This window comes from Aquarana catesbeiana, linkage group LG09 (genome assembly GCF_042186555.1).
Source record: "Aquarana catesbeiana isolate 2022-GZ linkage group LG09, ASM4218655v1, whole genome shotgun sequence".
Classification (NCBI taxonomy): domain Eukaryota; kingdom Metazoa; phylum Chordata; class Amphibia; order Anura; family Ranidae; genus Aquarana; species Aquarana catesbeiana.
This window is the reverse complement of record NC_133332.1, coordinates 143773940-143799311: the sequence shown is the minus strand read 5'-3', so window position 1 is coordinate 143799311 and position 25372 is coordinate 143773940.

Below are 25372 nucleotides of genomic sequence, written 5' to 3'. Positions count from 1 at the left end.
CCCCTACCACAAGAATCTGTCTTTCCTTTCCCTTTGCTGCCCCCCCACTCTCACTGGAGGAGTTCTTCCCCTGGCAGCTAGGAGAGTCCCTCATCTCCAGCAGTGCTGGTCCCTGACTGGTTTCACCAATGTCACTCAACGGAGCGTACTTATTGGGATGCTCCAGTCCTGGATCGGCCTCTCTGGCACTTCCCCCTCTACCCCTCCTGACTGTCACCCATCTACTCTTTGCTAGTGCCTGCACCTCTTTGTCTCCACCCGCCTCTGTGCTGGCCCCTGCCAGCACCTGCCATGTACGTTCCTGGCTCACCTTTAGTATGGAGGGACTTCTCAGTGCTGACAGTTGCTTCCCCAGATTCAGAACCTGGGCTTCCAGGGAAACAATGTGCTTACATTTTGCACAGCAGTATTCGCCCTCGATCGGATGATCAAGGAATGCATACATGCGGCAAGATGTACAAAGAGTCGCCTCTCCACACCCGCCGGGCATCGTACCTATTAAATTTAGTGAGGATTTGGGGATTTTACCCTGTCCAAATTACCTAACAGCTAGCTTCCTGGCACTAATACTCAAGACAATACACAGGTACACAGCAAGACAATACACAGGTACTCACAGACCTACGTGCAATCGCAGAACAGTCGCAGACCTACGTGCGCTCGCAATACTCAAGTATACAGTACACAATACACAAGTACTAACGGTCCACACACACTACTCAGACAACACTCAGATACTCACACTACACAGGTACTATGACCCCTGTTATAACCTCCTGTTTTAAACTCTGGTTTTTAACTCCCACTTTTACCAGCTCCACTTACACAAAGTTCCACAGCCTACACCCAGTTAAATAGGCACCTGTGAGCAATTAACCACCCCCCTTAATTGATAGACTGATGGAACCAGAGAAAAAAAAAAAGCTATTTAAAAAGTGACAGCAAAAGGCAAATGAAAAACAAAAAGGAAAAGCCCCAAAAATGCAACCCAGCAAACAAACAGCAAACAAACAGCAAACAAACAGCAAGCAATCAAACAGCAAACAAACAGCAAGACTTGTACACTCTAACTCTGGTTTTTAACTCCCACTTATACCAGCTCCACTTACACAAAGTTCCACAGCCTCAGACTGAGCATGCTCAGATTGAGTCCTACACCCAGTTAAATAGGCACCTGTGAGCAATTAACCACCCCCCTTAATTGATAGACTGATGGAACCAGAGAAAAAAAAAAAAGCTATTTAAAAAGTGACAGCAAAAGGCAAATGAAAAACTAAAAGGAAAAGCCCCAAAAATGCAACCCAGCAAACAAACAGCAAACAAACAGCAAACAAACAGCAAGTAAACAAACAGCAAGCAAACAAACAGCAAACACACAGCAAGACTTGTACACTCTAACTCTGGTTTTTAACTCCCACTTATACCAGCTCCACTTACACCGAGTTCCACAGCCTCAGACTGAGCACGCTCAGACTGAGTCCTACACCCAGTTAAATAGGCACCTGTGAGCAATTAACCAACCCCTTAATTGATAGACTGATGGAACCAGAGAAAAAAAAAAAAAGCTGGGGAATGTTCTGCGATGGTGGTTTGAGTGTCAGGTTGTGCATGCCTGGTATAAAATCAGGATTGTCTGTCAGTGGTGTCAGAGGAATGGGAGAGGTGGTAAGCTCTCTTTGTTTAGCTAGTATGCTAATGATTTTCAATGTCATGCCAGTAAGTGGATGATTGCGTATGCTGTGTGGGTAACTTTTTAAGGCAACCCATGGTGAGTATTTAAATGCCAATGCCAATCGATTACTCTAGCTATATGTGACGCATAGTAGTAGCGTTGGAAGTTCGGTAAGTTAATTCCTCCTAGATCTTTGGGTTTTGTTAGAGTAGCTAGTTTGATTCTGGGTTTTTTATGTTGCCAGAGAAACTTCATGACCATAGAGTTTAGGGCTCTAAAGAATTTTGGAGGAACTTTAATTGGTAATGAGCATATTAGGTACAAAAATTTGGGTAGAATTACCATTTTAACTATTGCCACTCGACCGAACCAGGAGAAGAACCTCTCATTCCATTTTATGAGATCTTCCCTACATCCTTTAAGGAGGGTCATGAAATTTCTCTCAAAGGCATAGTGTAGTTGTGGAGTGAGCCAGATCCCGAGATACTTCAACTTACTCGGGACCCATCTAAATGACGAGTTAGTTTTGGGGAGAGTTATGGTCGGATTTGTTAGGAAAAATAAGAGGTCATCTGCATAAGCTGCCACCTTATATTCTCTATCCTTGATCTGAAATCCGTGAATTGCTGTGTTATTTTGGACTGATCTGATGAAAGGTTTCAGGGAGAGAATGAATAATAGGGGCGATAGGGGGCATCCCTGTCTAGTCCCATTTGTGATGTGTACTTTTTCAGAGAGGATGCTGTCACGGAACGTCCCACACTCTGCTTGAGTGCTTCCGTCAGTATACCACTTCCTTGTAGTCTGGATACAGATATCAGATATTCCAACCTCTCTGAGCACAAAACAAGGCGACACTTGCTTGTTGCTAACATGGACTGACTCTTTATTTGAGATCTCACACAAATATATACACAGCAGAATGACTAAAACCTAACCTAATTAACATGAGCTAATTAACTAATCCTTTTACCCAGACTAAGCTACTACGTCTCCTAGCTCATTGACTATTCAACACACATTACCATAAACATCAACACAGGGTTAATTAGAACAAACAACAATGAGTTGAATACCCTTAGAACCTGTGTGCCAGACTAAACTCATTTACATTAAACACATTATAGCTGACATCAGACAGGTGAGTGGAGTTGATGACACCAGCATCTCCTCACAGTATGAGTCCCAACAGTATGAATCAGTCTTATCAGCAGGGGGCTGCTGGAGGAATCCCCCCTCCCTCTTCAGGGACACACATCCCAAATGACCACAGCAAGGAGTCCCCAACAGAATCAAACAACATACAATATATACATATATACACCACTGAGTCCGATTAGTACAGTTCAGACTGGATTTCTAATTCACCTCACAAAGAGTATTGTTCCATTGAAAATCCAGGGCCCATAATCAAAAGGCAAAAGGCTTGCATTCAGTCCTCTCCAACAGCCTCTGTCCCGGCTAGGTCTGTCACAGATGACATTTATTTTCAGCTCTGCTGTGGGATTTTGCAGAAATCCAAGCTAACATATGTGGACCCAAACTCACTCCTTTACACACTGCCATCATGAAATTCCACGCTACTCGATCGAAGGTCTTCTCCGCATCAGTTGAGAGGAGAAAGCCTTCGGGCTTCCTAAGCCTTCCAGGAGTGCCTTAGTCACGTTGTCTTTAGCCTCTCTGCCCGGCATGAAGCCCACTTGCTCCATACCAATCAGTTTTGGCAGCAATGGTCCCATCCGCAGTGCAAGTATCTTTACAAACAATTTGACATCTAGATTCAGCAGGGAGATGGGACGATAGCTAGCGCAATCCTCAGGGTCTTTGCCTGCCTTCGGTATAACCGTAATATGTGCTGAGAGTAAACCCGGGGTTACTGCTCTAAGTGTAGACAACACGTTTAAGGCATCTCTCAAGGGGTCAGTTAAAATGTCCATAAAGGATTTATAGTAGATGGCCGAGAACCCATCTGGCCCCGGACTACCAGATTTGAGTAATTTAATGGCTTGTTTAATTTCGGCCGAAGAGATTGGGGTTTCTAATAGTTCTGTGTCTAAATTTGGTAGGGCTGGGAGTCCACTTTTTGTTATGTTATCCTGTATGATTTGTGCTCTCCCGTCATTTGTGGTTGTTTATGTTGTGATGGCAGGTTATATAACTTTGTGTAAAAGTAATGGAAGTGTTTGGCGATTGTCTCTGATGTTATATCTAGCTTCCCTTCTTTATTTCTAATACCGGCAATGTTGTTGGTAGAATTATGCTCTCTCAGAGCTCACGCCAAGAACCTGCCCACCTTATCTCCTGACTCGTAATAAATTCATTTCTTAAAAAATAGCATGCGTTTAGCTCTAGAATTAAGCAGCTGTCGTAAGTCCTTTCTGGCATCAAGCAGGCTCTTGGCTGAAGCTACCGAGAGGGATTGTTTATGCAATAACTCCAAGGTTCCAATTTGGGTGAGTAATTTCTTTATATGGGCGTCTCTATCTTTTTTACACCTGGAGCCTAGTTCTATCAGTGTTCCACGAATGGTGCATTTTTTGTGATTCCCATACCATTAATGGGTCTGCCTCGGGAGTGGTATTGTGTTTAAAGAATTCTGTCAAATTGTTAGTGATCGTAGGGAGGAGCGACTGGTCCGTCAGCAATGATGCATTTAATCTCCATGTCAGATGCTGTCGTGTTGTGTTCTGGAGATCCATAGAGATGGAGATGGGGGCGTGGTGTCAGAGAGCTCACCTTGCTGGTCGCGGTGCTGGTGCGCGCCGGGGCGCACGTTCCTGTGCATGCTGCTGTGCAAGTCCCTGCAGGCACTGGTCGGTGTACTGGTGTGCGGGTGTGTGCATGTGCGCGCGGGTGTGCGTGCGTGCCTGTGAGTGTCGGCGTGCACGTGCACATGCTGTTTGGTGCCAATCGGCCTATTTAGGTTTGCCATGCACTCTGCTCGCTGCCTGATCAACAGCTTCCGGTTCCTTAGTTCCCACTACCTGTTCCAATGTTCCTGTGCTCCTGATCTCCTGACGACCTGGCCTGCCTCTGACTCTCCGCTGATTGCTGCCCGTACCCGACCTTGGCTTGTTTGACCCTTCTTCTGCCTGCTCCCTTGTACCATGCTGCCTGTCTGTTGCTGAACTTTGCCTGTGTCCTTACCTGCCTGCTTGCTCCTGCTCAGCACCTGTTTGCCTGTGTTCCAGTTCTCCATCTGCTGCTTGAAGATCCACTTCCACCCAGCACCTGGATCTCCCATCAGGCTCTCTTACCATTCCTTACTCCCGTGCTTCCTGTCCATTCTACCAGAGGCCACGAGTGGGATACATACGGGAGACCTCCCTCTGCCCAAGCGGACTGACCGGTCTGGTAAGTAAAGTCTGACAGTATCAGGCAGCCATGACCGAGTCCGGGCAGGGAGCCTCCCCCATGGATAAACTTTGCAGACATCTGGCGGGTCTTACCCAAGCCGTGAAGAGCCTTCAGGAAGGTTATGCAAGATTGGAGGAGCGAGTTTCGGTTCTATCCTCTCCCTCCAATCCCCAGGGGGTATCTTCTGCTGGATTTTCATCTGCACCCTCCGTGTTAATGCTTCCTCCTGAGCCCAGAGTACCCACTCCTGAAAGATTTGCCAGAGAACGCAGCAAGTACCGTGTGTTTTGCAATGCCTGCGAGCTCTATTTTGCTTTGCAACTACGCACCTTTTCATTAGAAGCAACAAAAGTGGGTTTTGTCATTTCATTGCTGTCTGGTGAACCCCAAACCTGGGCCCACCGCCTGCTAGAACAAAAATCAGTATCCTTGGATAGCTTAGAGGCTTTCTTCCTGGCCATGTCCCAACTGTATGAGGATCCACAGTTGACTGCGACTGCGGAAGCCGCTCTGCACTCTCTACAGCAGGGTCGCAGGGCAGCGGAAGATTATGCGGTGCAGTTCAGATGCTGGAGCTCTGACACCAACTGGAACAACACCGCCTTGCATCACCAGTTTAGAATGGGACTTTCGGATCCCCTAAAAGACGAGCTGGCACGTGTTGGAACACCCCCCTCCTTGGATGAACTCATCAACCTGTCCATCCAGATTGACCGTCGGTTGAGGGAACGCCGGTCAGAGAGGTCTTCTCACCAGTTCCGCCCTACTTGGATGCTACCCAAGGTTCCCAGCTCGGTCAGTCAGCTTCCTCCCATCTCTACCGCACCTGCTCTAGACACCCCAGAGCCTATGCAGCTTGGCCTGCTCCGCCCCACACTGACTCCTGAGGAAAAGCTGCGTAGACGAGCCCGCAACCTTTGTCTGTATTGCGGTGAACCCGGGCACTATGTGAGGGCCTGACCCAACAAGATGCGTAAGTGCCTTCCTGCTTCTTCATTTTTTGCATCTATTGTACCTAAGACCGGTTCTCACCTTGCTCTCCCCATCACTTTGCAGCTTCCAGGAGGGACTACCCCAGTGATGGCCATCATTGATTCCGCTGCCTGTAGTTGCTTCATCTACCTGACTTTCGCTGCTAATCTCCGCATCCTGCTTCAACCTAAGACCCAAGGACTTACAATACACCTGGCAGATGGCTCCACCCTTCATTCTGGTCCGGTCACCCAAGAGACAGTCCCTTTACTGGCCATCATTGGCACCCATCACCAGGAACTCCTTCGTCTGGATGCCATCTCCTCTCCCCTCTTCTCCATCATCTTGGGAATACCTTGGCTGCAAGCCCATAATCCCAGCATTAACTGAACCACAGGGGAAGTTACTTTTCCTTCCGAGTACTGCCAACAGCACTGCCTGTACCGGTCCTCTACTGAAACCTCTCCACTCCTTTGTATGAACTCAGATCAGGAACTACAACAGTCCATCCCTGAACCCTACCGGGACCTTGTGGACGTATTTAGTAAGAAAGGAGCAGAAACATTGCCTGTGCACAGGCCTTATGATTGTCCTATAGAACTCCTACAGGGAACTGAGGTTCCTTTCGGGAGAATCTTTCCGCTAACTAAGCACACTAAAAACCTACATCGACAAAAATCTGGAAAAAGGATTTATCCGCCCTTCCACCTCTCCAGCCGGTGCGGGCATCTTTTTTGTCGAAAAGAAAGACCATTCCCTACGTCACTGCATAGATTATCGGGAATTGAATAGGATAACTATCAAGAACCGTTATCCCTTGCCCTTAGTACCAGAACTTTTTCAAAGGTTGGGAACCCCAGTCGTGTTCACAAAGCTTGACCTTCGTGGAGCTTATAATTTAATTCAAATCCGGGAAGGGGACGAGTGGAAAACAGCATTCCGCACTCGATTTGGGCACTTCGAGTACCTTGTCATGCCCTTTGGCCTCTGCAACGCCCCTGCAACATTCCAGCATTTTATCAATGACATTTTTCGTGACTACCTGGATTTATATGTAATAGTGTATCTTGACGATATCCTGATCTTCTCCTACTCACTGGCCGATCACCGCAAACATGTCCGGAATGTCCTAATCCAGCTCAGACTACACGGTCTCTATGCAAAATTAGAGAAATGTGAATTCGAACTCCAGAGAATCCAATTCCTAGGTCTAATCATCTCGGTGGATGGCATCAAGATGGACCCTCAAAAGGTGTCCGCCATCTTGGATTGGCCTGCGCCTGTGGATAAAAAAGGTGTGCAACGCTTCATCAGCTTTTCAAATTTTTATCGGAAGTTCATTAAGGGGTATTCAGCAATAATCGCCCCAATAACCGGACTAACCAGGCAAGGAACCCGATTCTCTTGGACTCCTCAGGCCCAGGCAGCTTTTGAGAAACTTAAAGAGCTCTTCACATCGGCTACCATCCTGAAACACCCTAATCCTGCTTTACCGTTTGTCCTGGAAGTCGATGCCTCAGAAATAGCAGTTGGAGCGGTTCTTTCTCAGCGGCAAAGTGCCAAAGCTCTTTTGTACCCAGTGGCGGTCTTCTCACGCAAGCTATCTATATCAGAAAGGAACTATGATGTGGGAGAGGTGTATACAGATCACAAGAATTTGGAATATTTGAGGACAGCCAAAAGACTGAGAACACAGGCCAGATGGGCACTTTTCTTTTCCCTATTCCAATTCCATATCACCTATAGACCAGGTTCTAAGAACGTTAAGCCAGACGCGCTTTCACGCATGTTTTTGGATTCTGAAAAGACTCTGCCTCCTGACACAATCCTTCCCTCTGGGAACTTTTTGCTCCTTCAAGTGGACCTTTTAACCCGGATAAAACAGGCCTCTGTGGGAATGTCCCCATACCCTGAAACCAATCTGAGTGAGGGTCTGTTTTGGCATGAAGATAAGATCGTAGTCCCTGCACCTTTACGGGTGGTGGTGATGGAACTTTGCCATGACCATAAATTAGCCAGAGATTTTGGTGTGTTGAAAACTACAGAGTTGGTGCAGCGCACCTTCTGGTGGCCCCGACTGTCTAACGATTGCAAAAGTTATGTGGATTCATGCACCACTTGTGCCCGAAGCAAGAACAGCTGGACAAAGGCTTGGGGCCTACTAAAACCTTTACCCATTCCAGAGAGACCATGGAAAATTATATTGATCGACTTTATAGTTGAACTCCCTCCGTCGGAGGGATTTTCCACCATTTTCGTTGTCATAGATAGGCTATCCAAGATGGCACATTTCTTGCCCATGAAGGGCACACCCTCGGCCATGGACACTGCAAAGATTTTTGTTAAAGATGTGGTAAGGCTGCATGGAGTCCCAGCAAGTAGTGTGTCTGATCATGGTGTCCAATTTACCTCGAGGTTCTGGAAGGCTCTCTGTGGTTCCCTGGAAATTGAGTTGGCATTCTCATCAGCCTACCATCCCCAGACAAATGGACAAACAGAGAGAACCAATTAAACCCTAGAGCAATACCTCCGCTGCTTCTCTGCATTCTCTCAAAACGACTGGGTCTCTCTACTACCCATTGCAGAGTTTAGTTACAACAACTCATTGCATTCTGCTATCAACCAAACGCCATTCTTTGCTAACTACGGTTTTCATCCTTCCTTCTTGCCTAGCTCATTACCCGAGTGCACCGTTCCTGCAGTTGCTGAAACCATGAATTTTTTCTCCTCTAACAACAAACTTTTACAGGAAACTATGGCTAAGTCTCAGGAGTACAGCAAAAGGATGTATGATAGGAAAAGGCGTGGAGAACTGATCCTGGAAACCGGCAACCAAGTGTGGTTGTCCACCATTAACCTAAAAATGGCCAGTCCCTCAAGGAAATTTGGCCCCAAATTTATGGGTCCCTTCGCTGTAAAGAGGAAGATAAATGATGTTGCATATGAGCTTGATCTGCCTGATTCTCTAAAAATACACCCGGTATTTCATGTGTCTCTTTTAAAGCCTGTTATTCCGAATCCCTTTACTGGCTGTAGGACCGGCCCACCTAAACCTGTCATAATTATTGATGAAGAGGAGTTTGAGGTTGAAGCAATCTTGGAGTGTAGAAAGAGGAACAACAGAATTCAATATCTCATCAAGTGGAAGGGGTATGGGCCGGAAGACAACTCCTGGGAGCCAGAGAGCAATTTGCATGCCCCAGAACTTTTACAGTCTTTCAAGAATGTTCATGCTTCCAAGCTGGCTCAACTGGGCATCCGGAGGCTGCCCTTTAGGAGGTGGCACTGTCAGAGAGCTCACCTTGCTGGTCACGGTGCTGGTGCGCACGTTCCTGTGCGTGCTGCTGTGCATGTCCCTGCAGGCGCTGGTCGGTGTACTGGCGTGCGGGCACGTGCATGCATTCTGCTCGGTGCTGCCTGATCAACAGCTTCTGGTTCCTTAGTTCCCACTACCTGTTCCAGTGTTCCTGTGTTCCTGATCTCCTGACGACCCGGCCTGCTTCTGACTCTCCGCTGATTGCTGCCCGTACCGACCTTGGCTTGTTTGACCCTTCTTCTGCCTGCTCCCTTGTACCGTGCTGCCTGTCTGTTGCCGAACTTTGCCTGTGTCCTAACCTGCCTGCTTGCTCCTGCTCAGCACCTGTTTGCCTGTGTTCCTGTTCTCCATCTGCTGCTTGAAGATCCACTTCCACCCAGCACCTGGATCTCCCATCAGGCTCTCTTACCATTCCTTACCCCCATGCTTCCTTTCCATTCTACCAGGGGCCGTGAGTGGGATACGTACGGGAGACCTCCCTCTGCCCAAGCGGACTTACCGGTCTGGTAAGTAAAGTCAGACACGTGGTCCGAGGTCATCTGAGTGCCTATGCGTGCGTCAGTCAGCTTCGAGAGGTCCCTTTGTGAGATGAATAGACAATCTAGTCGCGCGTATCTATTATGTGGTATCGAGAAGTGTGTATAATCTCTTCCCTCTGGATTAAGCGTGTCTGTAAAAGCGACTTAAGTTTTTTCAGTATTTTGTAAGTAATGCAGGTCCAACCATTGGACGTGTCAAGAAGGGGGTTCAAGGGAACATTGAAGTCCCCTCCTAATATCAGACAGCCTTTAGCAAACGCCTGTAGCTTTCCCACAATATGTTGACAAAATGTGATGTGAGCTTTGTTTGGAAAGTATATGTTAGCTAGAGTTATGGGCATGTCGTTATATGAGCCCCTCAGGAATACAAATCTTCCCTTTGGGTCACACATTTGTTCAGACAACTTAAAGGGTACATCACTGCCTATTAGTATCGAGACACCCTTGGACCTAAAGTCGGCGACCGTGGCGTGGAAAGCTCTCGGGAATTGTAAATTTGTGAGTCTTGGTATGTGGTGAGTCTTAAAATGAGTCTCTTGGAGAAATACGAACTGTGGCTTACCTTTTTTAAGTTCCCTGAAAAGGGCAGAGCGGCGTTCAGGGATGTTTAAGCCTCTGATATTATGTGAAATCACTAGGGGGCGACGCCCCAAGGACGAGTAAACCATGGTGGTGGTGCAGGAGGAAATGCTCGGAGGTCAGAACTGCAGAGACAAAACTATGATTTGGAGGTTAGTATCTATTTCTCAGGTCAGAGACAACAAACCTATAACCATCTATGAAGGTACCTTATGACGAGCGAGAGCAAGGAGATTACAGAAAGAAAAAGAGAAACAACAAGAAAGAAACACTTGTTTAACGTAGCAGGAGAATATCGCTGTGGTGGACCTCTCTCCAGAGAAATCCTCTACTCCCCCAGAAGAGAGGTACCACCTAATGTATTGTAGCTATATCCCTTACCCTGCCCGGGAGTCAGGGATGCTTTGTGGAGTCACTGGGAGGCGACAACAACCAGGAGGCAGTCCACCTTCCAATCTATTGGAAGTTTAGATTAAACAAGTAAACGTAAACAGAAACAGCCTCAATGAGGCACAAACGACTAGTTCAACTGTAATTTAAGATAAGGAGTTGTGGTTTACACCCGACCATGGTGTAATGTATATATTTGGGCAGATATTATAATAAATTTAAACCTAAAATAACACAGGGGATAAAATAATGGATATGGCAGGTAATTATTATCATAGCTTGCATACATTAACTGTCGTAGCTAGTGATGACCACAGATTAAATGTGGTACAATCTCATGGATTGCTAGATCATGAAGATTTGAGAGACCTAGAAGCACGTGAAGAAATGTTCAGTCCATAGCAACATCGTGGGCAATTATCTTCATACATCCGGGATGGGCCACCCTGCTGATGATCCAGAGCTAACGGCTTGTCAATCTAGGTGAGATCATGCCCATCCCAGATAGTATACAATAATTATATGGATTGTTCACTTGACTGACAGTGAGCCATGTCCAGGGTACATCGGTGAAGAAGTCAAGTTAGTGCAGCTTACGTTTGACCGATATTCGGGAATACTGTGTGCATTAAGGTCTGTAATTCCTTCCAAGTATTACCTGTAAACAGCAGGTCAGTGTAAGAAAGTACTGACAATAAAGCTCTATGTGGCTTCAAGGCAAAACGCTTGAGCAAATGTTTCCGTGAGATATCTATGTCATTTAGATTTGACAGTCTTAAAGAGAAATGAATATGCAATACTGTTACCTGCATGTCTTAAGGCATATAGTAGTTGGAAATGGGAGATGAAATAACAAAGCAGCATTATGGCATTGCTAGTCACACTCCTGGTCTCTAGAAGGACCGGCCATTCTTCTTGGCGTGTCTGCTGTAGAGTTGCCTCCTTGACTTTGTTTGTGTTTTTTCAACTGTCTCTTGTCTGGGGACAAGAAGGGAGAAGAGGGTGGACTCCTTACCAGTGGTGGCTGTAGGAAATCTGCATACCAATCCGGAAGGTCCAGTTGTCCCAGGTCTAGCATCTCGCAGAATTCTGGAAGATCAGCTGGAGTGCGCAATATACATTGATGACCATTGTGTGCGACTGTGAGGGCAAATGGGAATTGCCAGGTGTACTTTAAGTCCCTTGCTCTCAGTTTCAGGGGGCGTAAAGCGCGCCGATTCTTCAAGGTGATCTGTGATAAATCTTGGAATAGCATGATCGTAGCGCCATTAAAGATGATTTGGTCGTTCCGTCTTGCTTTGCGCATAATCTCTTCTTTGGTAGTGAAACTTTGCAAACAACAGATTGTGTCTCGAGGAGGTGCTGTTTCAGATCCCCTAGGTCTGAGAGCTCTATGTGCTCTCACAAAGTTAATCTCTGTGTCTTCTTGTCTTTCAAGCAGGCTGTTAAAGACTCTCCGGAGGGCTGGGACAATCTGCTCTTGTTCCACAGACTCTGGGATCCCTCTCACCCTAATGTTGCATCTTCTCTCTCTATTGTCAAGGTCTTCAATATGCCGGTTCATATCTATGAAGTGCTGCATATGTGCTGTTGTTGTCGCCTCTAATTTGTGGATCACCTTATCTCTGTGTCTGCCTGCATTTTCAGCTGCCGCCATCTTCTCATTAATTACCAGCATGCTTGTTTTCAGATCAGTGATGGCTGCTGAAAATGTAGCTTTAATGTCCACAGCAAATACTGACATGTCTGCAAATGTCAGAGGGTGATCTAGTCTGGACTTACCCCTGCCTGTGTCCTCCATAGCTGAAAGGGAGTCTTCACTGCCTTCTTCTTCATGAGGCGTCGGCGCCATCTTAGGTCTCGCGGTTCCACTGTAGGCCTCCGACTTGTGTTTAAAGATGTCAGCTATGTTGGCATTAGCTGATGAGGCTGAATTGCGGCACGGTCTGGAGCAGGGGGTCCAGTGGAGCTTTCTACCTGGCATCTGGAAGAAACAGGTCGGGGTAAGAACTGCCGTGTGTGTCTCGGAGCTCCCTCAGTGTGCTGCCATCCCCACTGCGTGCCAAGCCACGCACCCCTATTTTCTTTTCTATGACGTCTATTCTGGTGCCAATTTGTTGCAGATCATTATGTATGTAGCTGGTGATCTGAGCTGCTTTTTGGGCCAGTCCCCTTGCAAGCATGGTGGCAAAGGCTTCCATCATGGAGGGAAAGTCAGAGGGTGTAGGGGGGTGGCTGAATGTTCCTATGCCTTGTGTGCCTGGGGTGGATAATACAGTGCTCCCTGGGGACTGATTAGTATTGTCCATTACCATCCCAAGGAGTGATTCTGTGGATGCTGGGGAGTGAGCGGTGTGCTGCCAGGTACTCACTGTGCTTCTGTCCTGTGAGAGCGGTGTAATGGCTGTGCAGGCTTGTGGAGTGTCCTGGTCAGCTATTGATTCAACTGATTCTTGGTCCAGGCCTCGTGTCGTGGCAGCCGCCTTCTTGCTTCAGCTAGGGTGGGAAAGAGCTGAGTTCAGCTGGCTCAGCAGGGCTCTTCTGACTGAACCCGATTGTGACAGACCTAGCCGGAGAGAGACTTTTGGAGGGGACTGAATGCTAGCCTCTTGCCGATCGATCGTGGGCCCTGGCATTTGGGGGAACGGTGCTCTTTGTGAGCTGTATGCCTGGGGACCCTTGAGGTGGTATTACTGTGGATTCGGGTCCTGGTCCCCCAGGACACACAGACTCTGGGGACTCTGGATTTGCCATATTAGGAATAGTGGCTGATTCATAATGCTTGGACAAATACTGTTAGGAGATGCTGATGTAAATTCCAGCCCCCTGTCTGTCTGTTGCCTGCTAGAATGTGTATTGTAAATAAGTCTCTAGTATGGGATCTAAGAGTCATTAGATCCCCATTGTTGTTTGTGTTAATTAACTCTGCTATTGTGATAATGTTAATTGGGTTTTCTGAGCTACAAGACGGCCAGTCTGGCCTAAAGGTCATGTCTGAGTCATCTAGGCTGTCTAAAGGGATTAGTTAATTAGCCCATGTTAATTAGGTTAATTAGGTTACAGCTGTATTGTTAGAGTAATATGAGCAGGAGGTCTGCACCTCCTATCTTACTGTATAAAAGGGCCTGTATTCCTGTCAATAAAGAGAGATTCCTGGTTGAACTTACATACAGCCTGCCTGGTGTTTGTTCTGAGCTACACAACTGGATTAGAACGGCACATAGCTGTAGTTCTAGTCCCGGAGCATCGGATGACCGAACCATCAGAAGTTGCGATCTGCAATCTGATTCTATAGCTGCAGAGGAGTGTTGGGAGAGTGGAATCGAGCGAGCAAGGGGCTCGTTATATCCTCATCAGATAGCTTGAACTCACCAATACCGATTTCCATCCACAGATGCTTTATTCTGAACATCAGATTACAGCAGATGACAGGATACAAACAGATGAACAGGTTGTGGTATTGTGCGGTCAAAAGATGATACTGTCTTTAGCTTACAATGGAGAATACATGTGCCCTGCTACATGTGGCTTGTTAACTGCATAGATGATACAGGAAGTACAAACACAGGAAGAAGGGTGGAGCATTACATTCAAAGGAAGTGTGTCATAACATAAGGGAAAATAAACTTGAGAGACAAGTGCATAACCACAAAGGGTTACTAGATGTCAGCATGTAAACTAAACATAAAAGTCCATAGAAAAATGGTTAGGAAAACAATATATATAAATCCTATGCCCTGTTGGGGCAGCACACTCCCCGTCTGGCATTGGTAAATGTCACTATATATATATCAGAACGGTAGTGATGCAACTGCAAATAGCAACAGTGTAATTTGCTCGATGTCTTGAAGATCTGAAAGACATAAAGAACATGCATATAATGCAAAACAACAACTATTAATTCAAGGCTTCAAGATATGTCAACTTAAGCCCAAGACACTTTCATCTTGAAGTCGCGGGTAGGATCCAGCAGCGTAGGCAAACAAGTTCATTCTCCAAAGGGTAAGAACAGAATAAGTTCCGTGATAGGTCTGATGAAAGTCTTTACAGTCCCTTGTCTTGAAACCTTCACCTCCATCTTGCGTACCTTACCGTCATCACTAGGAACACTCTTTACAATAAGTCCCATGGGCCATTCAATTCTTTCAGCTTGCTGGTCTTTAAGCAGAACAAGATCTCCAACTTGTATGTTAGGGTTCAGGCGTTGCCATTTCCTGCGTCCTTGCAGAGTAGAAAGATACTCCATCTTCCAACGATTCCAGAAGCACTTGGCGAGGTGTTGTACTCCCTTCCACTGGTCATAGCAAAGGTTTCCTGCTTTGAAGTTTCCAGGTGGAACAGGAACAGACCCAAGCTTCTGGGTAAGAAGAGTAGCTGGAGTAAGGATAGTTGGGGTCTCTGGATCTTTGGACACTGGAACAAGTGGTCTTGAATTGATTATGGCAGATGCCTCTGCCAGGAAGGTAATTAGAATCTCGTGGGTAAGTCTTGTGGAATTAAAGTCCACAAGCATAGAATCCAATATTTTATGTGTGATACCTATCATTCTCTCCCATGAACCACCCATGTGGGAAGAATGAGGAGGATTGAAAATCCATGTACAGCCTTTTTCAACTAACAGGTCTTGGATTGGCCTAGAGTTGAGCTGTAGCTCTCGACAGGCTCCAACGAAATTAGTTCTACAGTCAGATCTTAGTGTTTTGACTGGTCCTCTGATGGCTAGGAATCGTCTTAGAGCATTGATAAAACTTGAAGCATCCATAGATTCTATTACTTCAATGTGTACTGCACGCACACTCATGCAAGTGAACAGCACTGCCCATCGTTTGCTATTTGCTTGGCCACCTTGAGTTCTGTAGGCTGTTACCATCCAAGGCCCAAAGACATCCAAATCAACATGAGTGAAAGGTGGGTCAGTACTTAACCTGTCAGCTGGCAAATCTGCCATTTGCTGTTGCTGGTGTTTCCCTCTCAGTTTGCGGCACTGAACACAGCTGTGTAGTGCAGCTGTGATCTGTCTTTTTGCTCCTTTAATCCAAAGGCCTGCAGCTCTTATGGCACCCTCTGTGAAGTGTCTACCTTGGTGCTTAACCCCTTCATGGTAGTGCCATATGAGCAAAGTGGTGATGTGATGGAGAGCAGGTATAATGAGAGGTTTCTGTTCTTGCTCACTCAACTCAGCCTTGTTTAAACGTCCACCAACCCTTAACATACCATGATTGTCAATGAATGGATTCAGGTTGGCAATTGGGCTGTTTTTTGCAATGTCCCTCTTGTCACGGATACATTTAATTTCTGAGCCAAAGACACTCTGTTGTACACTTCGTATTATGATCAGTTCACCTTCAGCAATGTCTTTTGCAGAAAGAAGCTTTTGGCACACGTGCCAACCTTGACAGTGAGCATCTTTGGGCTTTGTGTGGAAGCAATCTGCAATATGAACTAACCTTGCGATGGTGCGTATAAGCCTTCTCCACTTGGAGAAACGTTCAAAGCGCTGACAGCCCAAGGTGAATCTTTGTTCAGTTCTGGTGACGAGGGTTTTAACTTCAGGATGAATCTCTGGATCCTTGTCAGGTTCTAGAAGACTGAAGACATCAGCTGTGATTTCTTCTGTATGATCCAGCAGGAATTCAGGCCCTGTTAACCAAGAAGAATTTGCAAAGACACTTGCAGACACTGGCCTGGTGGTATGATCTGCAGGGTTAATTTCAGACGGAACATAATGCCATTGCTCAGGTTTAGATGATTTCCTGATTCTTTCTACACGGTTGCTGACATAGAAATGTTTAGTCTGGTTGTATATGTAGCCCAGAACAATTTTGCTGTCTGTGTAGAATCTGACGTCATCTATCTGAATGTCTAGCTCACGCAGTATGAAGTCTGCAATTTCTACAGCTAGCACAGTCCAACTAAGTTCAAGCCTGGGAATCGTGTGTTCAGGCTTAGGTGCTAACTTAGCTTTCCCAAACAGAAACCCTATGTGGGCTTGATTAGAAGAATCTCTTACCTTGAGGTAAGCGACAGCTGCTATGGCCTCAGCAGATGCATCTGAGAAGATGTGAAGCTCTTTCCTCTGACTTGTGGCAAGGGAGGCAGAAGTGTAGCAGCGTAGTATATGGATTCCATCTAAGGCATGTAGAGATTGTTTCCAGGACTCCCACTTTGAAAGCTGGTCTATTGGTAGTGGAGCATCCCAATCTTTAATAGTCTCTGAGAACTGTCTAAGTAAGGATTTACCTTGTATGGTGATGGGAGCCACGAATCCCAATGGATCGTATAGACTGTTCACCACTGACAGAACACCATGTTTGGTAAATGGCTTGTCTGCAGAACTGACTTGAAAGCCGAAGGTATCTTTTAATAAGTCCCACCGTAGGCCCAGACTTCTCTGTACAGGTGGTATGTCCATTCCCAGATTCAAGTCTTTAAACCCTGTGGCATGATCGCCAGGTTGAAAGGCTTTCATAACAGCAACACTATTTGTGGCAATCTTGTGAAGTCTGAGGTTAGCCTCGGAAAGCATACCTTGTGTCCTTTTGAGCAGGTCTATGGCTTCTTCGTCTGTAGGTAAAGATTTAAGTCCGTCGTCCACATAAAAGTCTCTCTCAATGAAGTGTCGAGCATCTTCGCCATACTCCTTTTCCCCTTCAAGGGCAGTCCTTCGTAAACCATATGTTGCAACAGCGGGTGAGGGACTATTTCCGAAAACATGTACCTTCATGCGGTATTCAATCATCTCATTATACATGTAGTGCCACAGAAACCTTAGGAGGTTCCTATGATCTTAACACACAGTGAAGCAATGAAACATTTGTTCAATGTCAGCAGTTATGGCAACTGGCTCTCTTCTGAATCTCATAAGTACACCTACAAGGTTGTTGGTTAGGTTTGGACCAGTGAGAAGAACATTGTTCAGGTAAACGCCTTGATGCTTGGCACTAGAATCAAATACTACCCTGATTTGCTTTGGCTTACGTGGATGATACACTCTGAAGAAAGGCAGGTACCAGCACTCATCGTGTCTTTGAAGTGGTGGAGCTGGTTCGGCATGATCATTGTCAAAGATCCTTTTCATAAAGGTGATGAAATGGTCCTTCATTTCAGGCCTGTTCTTTAGTGTTCGTTGAAGTGAGTTGAATCTGGATAGAGCCTGTTCGTGATTCATTGGGAGTTTAACCCTTGCAGCACGAAGAGGTAATGGTGCAACCCAGCTGTTAGACTCATCCTGGAAGAACTCTTTGTCCATTATTTTGATGAACTCTCTGTCTTCGACTGACAAGGCTATTTTGTTGTAAAAGGGTGTACTTACAGGCCTAAAAATACACCACTCAGCGCCAAGGGCCCAAGCAGTACCAGAGCAGTAATGAATGTGAAACAAACAGGGAACAAAATAAATAAGTGAAATGACACTGAAATATTAAGTGACAAAAAGTCTCAGATAAGACTAGGCAGAGAAGCAGCCGTTTAAAATTACAAAGACATCATCATAAATCGTGACATACCAAAATCAGCAAAGTGATCATAGTAACACACTAAAAACAGCGCTAGTGTTGAGCTAAACGGATAATGTGGCCAACTACACATGCAGAAAAAGTCCTTCAAGAGAGAAGAGCAGTAAAATGATGGTTCAGATAGTGTTCATAGGTGATCAAAAGTAGAAAAGTTCAGCGTGCACCTTCCACCGATCCATCCACTTCCCCCCTGTGAGAACACACTCCCCTCAGGGGGTTAAACTCACCAGAGCCTAGTGATAGTAAGCATCCAAGAAAAGGTAAATCCAAGCCACCAGCCACTGTCTGCTACCCTCCAGAGGAATCCAAGATGGTCAAGGCTCATATATCACCAAACAACAAAAGATAAAGCGCACATAGCGTAATCCTGTTTATTATATATATAGCCCTTCACATCACACAAAGATCCCCCCTTCAAACATTATACGTACATTATAAAAGCAATCAAAAGAGCATATCACAAGGAAGCATTTAGACACAGCACTTCACCGTAATCGACTCCAGCCGGTTCCGCTTTCCAGGCACCAATTTCTGACTTCCTGGTTGCAGTACAGACTGTGGTGGAGCGCAATCGTCACTTCCGGCGTCGTGTAGGCCACGCCCTGACGCGTTTCGTCATATCCTAACTTCAACAGAGGGCGTGCCTACACGACTGACGGACAGGCTATATTGTCCTACCCCATCAGCCCTAACCAATCAGAACAAGTGTTCGGCGTGACGTCAGGTGCAAGACGTCCGCCGAGAGACATACTGACGGCTTCTCCACAGGAGAAGGGGAAGACTTATAGCCGCTCTGCACATTAGTTCGCATAGGCGAGTAAGCCCACTCACAGGCCAGACAGCGCCAGCCGGTGAATTTGTAAACAGTAAAATATGACATTGCACATTGAAATTTAAAAATAAGGGGGATAAAATAGTATAAGATCCTATGCGATCAGCGCACATACTGAATCTATTATCATTAACCCTTCAGCATGTATAAACGTGCAGCAGCATACAATCGACAAAACGCTGCATGACACTGCAGCATATCAGACAATCGATGTAAAGTGCTCACTGCATGTTAACACAGCATATTAAAAACATAAATATATATAAAAAACATAAACCATATGTCAAATATAATTCATCAGAAACATTAAGTGTGAATGGTAAATACGCCAACACAGATACATAAAAATAGAGCCATTCACAATGTAATCTCCTATGCAATAGGTTAGAAAAAACCAATAGTGGGTATTAATTATTAAAAACAAGGCCCATTCAGATACGGTGAGACCCATAAGCATATAAACGACATACATCAATACACATAAAAATAATAAAGAGAAAGTATACATCCATGATAAAAATTATGGCTACCAGCCTAAACTATGCGTTATCATCACCTATATAAAACATAGGGTATAGCACCTAATTGGGCATTACAAACTGCGCACAAGCCACACCTGTATATGGCATAAGCCATAACTGTATGCGGCCTAAGGCCTATCAAGCTTTCCGAAACCATTAACCACCTCTACCCCATAGTAAACATTTATGAATCGCTTATAAAGCAGTTAATGTCAAGCTCCACGTTCAACCCTCTTGGCGATAATGTGTCCGCCAAGAAGATCCACTGGGTCTCTCTCTTGGACAGGTCACGTACCAAATTCGAACCCCTCCAGTTTGGTTTTAAATGGTCAATGCCCCAGAATTTAAGGCCAGAAGGATCTTGGTTATGCTTTAGTTTAAAGTGGAGCGAGACACTATGGTCTTTAAAACCAATTTTAATGTTAGTTATGTGTTCTGCGATCCTGATTCTTAAAAGTCTCTTAGTGCGGCCTATATACATAAGACCGCACGGACATTGGAGAGCATAGACAACATGGGAGGTGTTGCACGTAATGAGCTCTTTGATAGCGAACTCCTTATTGTTAGAGGTGGATGTAAAACTCTCCAATGCTCTTAATGGTCTTTCTACATCCTTGCAAGCCCGACACCTTCTACAACTGTAAAAGCCACTCTTATTCCAAAAAGTCGGGGGCCTGGCCGGAGGGTCCAGCACCTTTCGTACTATTTTATCTGAAAAGCTCTGGGCCTTTCTATATATGAACTGAGGCCTAGGGGGTAGGACTGATTGAAGCGCCTTGTCCATACACAGCACATGCCAATGGGCGGCAAAAATGCCTTCCACTTCTTTGTACTGAGAATGGAAGCTTGAAATAAAGCTCCATTCATGACTGTCCCTATTAGGGACCTGAGGACCATTTTCCAAAAAATTCCCTCTAGGTTGCACAGCTAATTCATAGATGATAGAATCTAGCGCTTCCTCCTGATAACCCTTTTCAATGAATTTTTTCTTTATAATCTGCGCCTGTGCCAAGAAATCTACGTCTTCTGAACAATTCCTTTTCACCCTAGTAAGCTGTCCCTTCGGAATATTTTTTAGCCACATCGGGTGATGGCCGCTATCAATGGGCAAATAACTGTTCGAGTCTGTGGGCTTGAAATAGACCCTAGTGCCCAGTAGTCCCCCAGGATGGTCTTAATGATTCTGAATCGATGAAAGAATGGTATGACTTTTTTACCGATATGGGATATAAATTGCAGGATTTGGTTCTTGCGCGTAAACGTAAGAAAATGGCTATTTTGGAGGGCAAAATTAATGAATTCCGTTTACAGTTAGAGCCCATTAAGGATTCACAGCAGGTGGTTGATTTCAACACCCGTATAAAAAAGAAACTTGAAAAAATTGATAAAGATACACAGAAAAAGAAGGCTAAAAAGTTCCATAGGGATCTGAACGATTTTAGGTCTGGCTCTGTGTATCTTTGGCAACAAGGTAAAACCCCGCCTAATATTGAAGGAAATGGGGATGGTGATCATTACCAGAATTCTACTAATCAGGTGGGTAATATCCCGAGTGTGGCCCCTTGTGTGGGTGGTAATAGGAGGGATAATGGCCCTTACCGCCCCCCAGACAATGGGTCTACCCCTGACAGAAGAAATAAAGGTTACGGGAGAAGTAATGATGGGAGAAATGTTTCTAACTCCTATCATCACGTACCCCCCAGTAATCAATATCAAGTCCCTACCTATAATAGGTTTGACCCCTTGAGGGAAAATATGGATAGAGCCCGTGGCCAATCACCGCGTCCTTTTTTAGGGAGGGGGAGAGGCTGGCAGAAACGGGGTCGGGGGCGCCCGCAGCAGAGGGGGAGACCCCCGGGGCGCTCGCAGTCAGGACAGGACTCCCGAGTACCTCAGTGGAGGGAGCATCCGCAACAGGAGTGGAATTATGCCCAACACTCCAATTATTGGAGAGAAGAACAAGGGGCTGTAGGGCAGGACGAAGGGTCCAAAAAAAGAAGGCTGGAGCAGGATTAGGAGGTATTTTTAATCTAAGCAGTGCGGTTTTATCTCACAAAGAGACCAATATTTTGCATTTAGGGTTGAAGTGTGGCCTGAAAAGGCCGATCAATAAATTTGATGTTTTTATTGACATACATAAATACATAAGAAGATTAAATATTAAGAAGTATTTTTTAAATAAAAATTCTCAATCAGCGAATATTGTGAAGTCAGGACCAAAGGATAGTGGATTAAGAAATAAGTCCCTTTTCAATCCTCTGAATAGTGCAAACCAACATATTGAGGTATTTAAAGGATTGGTGACACGGGATTTAGAGCGTTTAGTACCTAGAAAGAAAGTGAATCCCCAACATGTATTAGACGGGATCACTATGCTTGAAAAGAGAAAGGATATAGTGATAAGACCCGCTGATAAAGGGGGTGGGGTAGTGATTTTAAATAAGGAATTTTATCATGATCAACTAACCGCAATGTTAGATGACGAATACACGTATACAAAATTAAGCAAGGACCCGACTATACAATATGAAAAAGATCTTAGGAATCTGGTTGAAATGGGGTACTCGACAGGTGTGCTGTCGAATAGAGAAAGAAAGTATCTGGTGCCAAGTAACAGCAGAATCCCTACGATTTATACGTTACCCAAGATACATAAAGATTTGAATAATCCACCCGGGAGGCCTATAGTGAACGGGATTGGCTCGATTACTTCCCGAATGGGTCAATATCTGGATCACTTTCTCCAGGATAGCGTTATACAGACTAAGGCGTACCTTAAGGATACGAAGAGTCTCCTGCAGATTTTGCAGCAGGTGGATTTATCAGGTAAACATGAGGTGTATCTGGTAACGGCAGATGTGGCTTCTTTATATTCAATCATCCAGCACGACGATGCACTTTTGGCCTTGAATTGGGCCTTGTGCCAACGTGATGATTTGCCACAGAATCAAAAAGTCTTTATTAGAAATGCTTTAGATTTTTGCTTAAGCCATAATTTTTTCTGGTTTGATGGCAGTTTCTTCTCACAAAGCAGGGGCGTTGCTATGGGGGCGAAATTCGCCCCAAGCATAGCAAATCTGTTTATGGGTGAGTGGGAAGATAAAACGATTTTTTCGGTACCCCGCGCCCAGCTCCTATTATACAAACGATACATTGACGATTTGTTTTTTATTTGGGAAGGATCTAGTGATAGTCTACATGAATTTTTAAAGGAACTTAATTCTAATGTTAACAATATTAAATTGACTAGCGAATTTAGCCAGAATGAGATACATTTTCTTGATGTAAGCATTTTTAGACAAGGCGACAAACTGGGCACTAGGGTCTATTTCAAGCCCACAGACTCGAACAGTTATTTGCCCATTGATAGCGGCCATCACCCGATGTGGCTAAAAAATATTCCGAAGGGACAGCTTACTAGGGTGAAAAGGAATTGTTCAGAAGACGTAGATTTCTTGGCACAGGCGCAGATTATAAAGAAAAAATTCATTGAAAAGGGTTATCAGGAGGAAGCGCTAGATTCTATCATCTATGAATTAGCTGTGCAACCTAGAGGGAATTTTTTGGAAAATGGTCCTCAGGTCCCTAATAGGGACAGTCATGAATGGAGCTTTATTTCAAGCTTCCATTCTCAGTACAAAGAAGTGGAAGGCATTTTTGCCGCCCATTGGCATGTGCTGTGTATGGACAAGGCGCTTCAATCAGTCCTACCCCCTAGGCCTCAGTTCATATATAGAAAGGCCCAGAGCTTTTCAGATAAAATAGTACGAAAGGTGCTGGACCCTCCGGCCAGGCCCCCGACTTTTTGGAATAAGAGTGGCTTTTACAGTTGTAGAAGGTGTCGGGCTTGCAAGGATGTAGAAAGACCATTAAGAGCATTGGAGAGTTTTACATCCACCTCTAACAATAAGGAGTTCGCTATCAAAGAGCTCATTACGTGCAACACCTCCCATGTTGTCTATGCTCTCCAATGTCCGTGCGGTCTTATGTATATAGGCCGCACTAAGAGACTTTTAAGAATCAGGATCGCAGAACACATAACTAACATTAAAATTGGTTTTAAAGACCATAGTGTCTCGCTCCACTTTAAACTAAAGCATAACCAAGATCCTTCTGGCCTTAAATTCTGGGGCATTGACCATTTAAAACCAAACTGGAGGGGTTCGAATTTGGTACGTGACCTGTCCAAGAGAGAGACCCAGTGGATCTTCTTGGCGGACACATTATCGCCAAGAGGGTTGAACGTGGAGCTTGACATTAACTGCTTTATAAGCGATTCATAAATGTTTACTATGGGGTAGAGGTGGTTAATGGTTTCGGAAAGCTTGATAGGCCTTAGGCCGCATACAGTTATGGCTTATGCCATATACAGGTGTGGCTTGTGCGCAGTTTGTAATGCCCAATTAGGTGCTATACCCTATGTTTTATATAGGTGATGATAACGCATAGTTTAGGCTGGTAGCCATAATTTTTATCATGGATGTATACTTTCTCTTTATTATTTTTATGTGTATTGATGTATGTCGTTTATATGCTTATGGGTCTCACCGTATCTGAATGGGCCTTGTTTTTAATAATTAATACCCACTATTGGTTTTTTCTAACCTATTGCATAGGAGATTACATTGTGAATGGCTCTATTTTTATCTGTGTTGGCGTATTTACCATTCACACTTAATGTTTCTGATGAATTATATTTGACATATGGTTTATGTTTTTTATATATATTTATGTTTTTAATATGCTGTGTTAACATGCAGTGAGCACTTTACATCGATTGTCTGATATGCTGCAGTGTCATGCAGCGTTTTGTCGATTGTATGCTGCTGCACGTTTATACATGCTGAAGGGTTAATGATAATAGATTCAGTATGTGCGCTGATCGCATAGGATCTTATACTATTTTATCCCCCTTATTTTTAAATTTCAATGTGCAATGTCATATTTTACTGTTTACAAATTCACCGGCTGGCGCTGTCTGGCCTGTGAGTGGGCTTACTCGCCTATGCGAACTAATGTGCAGAGCGGCTATAAGTCTTCCCCTTCTCCTGTGGAGAAGCCGTCAGTATGTCTCTCGGCGGACGTCTTGCACCTGACGTCACGCCGAACACTTGTTCTGATTGGTTAGGGCTGATGGGGTAGGACAATATAGCCTGTCCGTCAGTCGTGTAGGCACGCCCTCTGTTGAAGTCAGGATATGACGAAACGCGTCAGGGCGTGGCCTACACGACGCCGGAAGTGACGATTGCGCTCCACCACAGTCTGTACTGCAACCAGGAAGTCAGAAATTGGTGCCTGGAAAGCGGAACCGGCTGGAGTCGATTACGGTGAAGTGCTGTGTCTAAATGCTTCCTTGTGATATGCTCTTTTGATTGCTTTTATAATGTACGTATAATGTTTGAAGGGGGGATCTTTGTGTGATGTGAAGGGCTATATATATAATAAACAGGATTACGCTATGTGCGCTTTATCTTTTGTTGTTTGGTGATATATGAGCCTTGACCATCTTGGATTCCTCTGGAGGGTAGCAGACAGTGGCTGGTGGCTTGGATTTACCTTTTCTTGGATGCTTACTATCACTAGGCTCTGGTGAGTTTAACCCCCTGAGGGGAGTGTGTTCTCACAGGGGGGAAGTGGATGGATCGGTGGAAGGTGCACGCTGAACTTTTCTACTTTTGAT